Raw genomic sequence first — 4,517 nt, 5'->3', positions numbered from 1 at the left:
GTTCCTCTATTGGATAGAAAAGGGAAGATTGGTGAAGTCTATGGAAAACCATGTGTAAGGGTCTCCTAGGTGTGGGGATGCCCTAACTAGGTGAAAATGCTAGAACATGGACTTGGTCTCTCGTGGACTGTTGAAGGGCAGCGTAAGAAAAGACCAAGTGTAGACGAGATTGGCAACTTATGTTCTACTGGAGGACAACGTGATAATGTCCAAGTTCGAGCTCGGTGAGAAACACCTTGATGGATAGAGGTAGTTGTGAGAGAGGCAGTTGTTGAGCTCAAGGGTTGATGAACCAGAGGAGTAGTTGTGGAGCCCAAGTCTTGTGTGTGGAGAAGGACTTATACAACAAGTGATGGGCAATCCTCCTAGCCCATATTCATTATGGGAGATGGACATCTTGAAGTGATAGGTGGCAGCCCTCCATGCCCTATGTTGGTCTTCATTGGAGCAACATAGGAAGACCATAGTGGGTTGAAGTCCTTGAGTAGGTGAGAAGTAGAAGTAGGCAGCTGAGAGTTGTTCACAAGTGGAGTTGTGAACAACTCGATAGGAGTATCGATGTCTTGTGGCCTTGATGGATGAAGGCACAACTAAAGAGCATATTCGATAGCCAAGATTCAGCGGCCAGATGGACTTAGATCATTAATAGAGGCAGGCACTACAGATCGGAAGCTAAAGGATTGGGCAAGTACAGGGTACGACCAAGGGGAGCTGAGAGAGTCGACTACATCAGCTAAATGATCAATGTATCTTGTTGAATAAAGATTGGATGTCGATGGACTGACACCAATTCCTAGTTTTGTATCTTGTACTAGTGGATGTATGAGGGAGATTATCCCTGGTATGGGAGCTCTAGGGTGTTGTATTATATGTTATTAATATAACGAATTTGGGTTGAAAAATTAAAAGTTTTCTATGTTTTGTGCATGTGTAATTTACTACTTTACATTTCACTAAGCAAAGTAGTTTATGGTTGAGATTCTTGGTTTGGTAGCGTAAGTGATTTTAAGACTCTAACATGGACCCAAGGTCATGGAAAATCAACATGGTATCAGAGCGTGTTTGATATGCTTTGAGGGACAGTGAATTAGATTGTGCACAACGAAGCAACTCAGAGGGAGTTGTTAGTGTCTAGATCATGGAGTAGAGTGTTCAGCTAGAGACATGGAGATGTGGTCTTGATGGATTATATGATGAGATATGCTGGGAGTTCTGGTGGATCAGTGGTGAACTTGGTGCACTTTAGTATGTTGTGTGGTGGTTTGTAGATCATGGCCTACCTATGTCTTGTCATGGATGGTTGGGACAACTCGAGGGTTTCTTTGGCATGAATGAGATCAGGTTGATCGATATGGATTCATGTGATGGACTATAGATTGGCAAGATAGAGTCTTCATTGGATCGTGATGTTTCATATCCGATATTGGTGGGATTTGTACAAGTTGTATTTCATCCAAGAGGATGAGTGCTTGCAGGACTGAGCCAGTGGAGATCATGTAGGCTCATAGGGAGTCTAGCCTCAGAGGGAGCAACCCTATGGAGGTTCAGGATCTTCAAGCTCAAATGCAATGAGGCAGAGGCACTATCAATATTTTCAAATTCATTCTATAGGGTATGTTGCAGTGATGGATGCCATATGGGCTAGCGTCGTTGCAGAATGATGATGGTTACTTCCTAGTCTTGGAAGTACCTCCCTCGCTAAGAGGGATTGTTTATTTTTTTGTATCTTGGGAGGTACTCCAAGCCCTAGTGTTCAAGGGTTGGAGGTCAAAGCACCACAAATGGGCTTGTGGCTTTGAGGTCCAAGCTTGGGGGTTTTGCACCCATCTTGATTTGGGCCAAAACCATGGTGAAGATATGACATGTGATATATGAGGATGATAACTCTCGACAAGATGATTCTAACGCAACAAGAATCCTCTGATTCCAAGTTTTTGGTGAGGAGTTATGAATGTTTGAAGTTATATGGTGGTTTCATAATGTGAATTTCAAGGTCGGCCTAAGGCGTTTTAGGTACTTGACAGGTTGGCAACCCCTAGAATATGACGTTTTGGAGCCCTCTCATTGAGTTTAAATAAGAGGTGAGAATTAGAGCAGTAGACCATCCATTTGTGCAACTATACACAAGATATCAACTCGTTGGAGGAGAAATAATTCTCTGTTTTAGCCGCAACAAAGAGGATAGAACAATGTGGGCTTTTGAAGATTGGTTAAGGGTCATTTCAGGAGGGTCGAGTTGCTGGTTAAAGGGATGAGGGCCTGTTCTTGAAGGCCGAGGCTAGGGTGGATTGTTTCAGGGCTGCTTGAGGTATTTTGTGGGTGGAGGACTCTTGGGAGAGGTGGCATAGCCTCTAAAGGATGCATCAAGTACGCTGCAAGCCCTACCAGCTATTTGGAGGGAAGCGTAGGGATATTTAGGGGTTTCTCATGCACAGAACAGAAGCAAAAAGTGAGGGGACTTATCTAAGGGTATGCCATAGCAAGGGAAGGAAATTTTGGGCTAGAATTAAGGGGTGTTAGGTACTATGTGATGTGCCCTAACCAGTCCAGAATTGCAGCAGTCAAGAAGACCTCAAATAGAGAGCTGGAGGTATGCATGTTGATGCATCTTGTTGGTGTTGGTTCCTAGGTTGAGGATCAAATTTGGATCAATTAAGGGAACCCTGTGGAAGTCAAGAAGGAGGGGAAAATATGGATATTAGATGCCTTACACTAGTGACATATTCCACAGTGATTGAGCAGTAGACTTGCAATAGGAGATTGTTGTGCATTGGGTCAAAGTGTTGACCATTGCTTGGTTCAGTTTGTGGGCTTCTTGTAGGATACCTTAGGAGTTGTTTGGAGGAGCCCACGTGGACTGTTGGGAGGCCTACCAAGCAGCCAAGGTGACAGCGGAAACATTAGATCGAGAGGCAAGAGGACAACAACAAGGTATATTGTAGATGGACCCATGTATGATGGATTGATGGTGTCCTAGGCAAGGACACATTTTTGGTGCCTGGATTTGTGCAATAGCTCCTCTATTGTAGAGAAAAGGGCAGATTGGTGAAGTCTATGGGCAGCCATGTGTATGGCTCCTAAGTGTGGGGATGCCCTAGCTAGGTGCAGATGCTACAATGTGGACTTGGTCTCTCGTGGACAGTTGGAGGGTAGTGTGAGAGAAGACCAACTGTGGACGAGATTGGGCACTTATGGTCTGTTGGAGGATAGCGTGATAGTGTCCAAGTTGAAGCTTGGTGAGCAACACCTTGATGGACAAAGGTATTTGCGAGAGAGGCAGTTGTTGAGATCAAGGGTTGACGAACTAGAGGAGTTGTGGAGCCTGAGACTTGTGTGTGGAGAAGGACTTATACAACAAATGATGGGCAGTACTCCTAGCTCGTGTTCATTGTGGGAGATGGAAATCTTGCACTGATAGGTGGCAACCCTCCGTAACCTATGTTGGTCTTCATTAGAGTAGCACAGGAAGACTATAGTGGGTTGAAGTCCCTGAGTAGCTGAGAAGAAGCATCAGGCAGTTGAGAGTTGTTCACAAGTGGAGCTGTGAACAACTCGACAAGAGTCTCGATGTGTTGTGGCCTTGATGGATGAAGGCACAACTAGATAACAGATTCGATAGCTGAGATTCAGTGGCCAGATGGACTTGGAGCATTGATAGAGGCTAGAGCTACAGATTGAAGGTCGAAGGACTGGGTAGGTACAGGGTATGACTGAGGGGAGCTGAGAGAGTCAACTACATCAGCCAGATGGTCAATGTATCTTGTTGAGGATAGTTTGGATGTCGATGGATTGACACCAAGTCCCAATTTTGTATCTTGTACTAGTGGATGTGTGAGGGCCATTATCCCTGGTACGGGAGCCTTAGAATGTTGTATTATATGTTGTTAATATAACAAAGTTGGGTTAAAAAATTAAAAAGTTGTCTATGTCATGTGCATGTGTGATTTACTGCTTTATATTTCTGCCGAGTAAAATTAGTTTATGGTTGAGATTCTTGGTTTGGTAGCATTAGTGATTTTAAGACTCTAACCGAGACCCAAGATCATGGAAAATCAACACCTCTTTCCTTCACATCTCTTGTATCGAGCTTGTTTTCTTTTGGGGTTTCATGGATCCATTTCCACTCTTTATTCTTGTGATAGGATACAATTCATCTTATTTGCTCATCAATTTCTTCTTTGACTTGAAGACATTTCATTGAACCCTCCCAAAATTCAATTTGATCATGGCTTCCTCATGAAAGTGATATTTTTTAAACTTCAAGTTATCTTCTTTCTCTTCTACCCTCAGGATGATCATATCTTGACTTCATAGTTTCCATATACAATATCTTGAGCTTCCCTGAATACTCTTCGTCCATATAGTTGAACTTTCCTCAACTCTTATCATGTATACCTACAACATTCTTCCATGTAGCAAAATAATATGTTAAGCAAATAACCAAAAATTGAAATCAAACTGACCTCATCATGGTGACCTTCTCGTACCATCAACATCCTCATAGAACATCTCCACTT

Source organism: Pinus tabuliformis, chromosome Q (assembly GCF_031772625.1).
Source record: "Pinus tabuliformis cultivar Carrire ecotype Pingquan chromosome Q, CPIR1, whole genome shotgun sequence".
Taxonomy (NCBI): domain Eukaryota; kingdom Viridiplantae; phylum Streptophyta; class Pinopsida; order Pinales; family Pinaceae; genus Pinus; species Pinus tabuliformis.
This window is presented reverse-complemented; position numbering follows the sequence as displayed.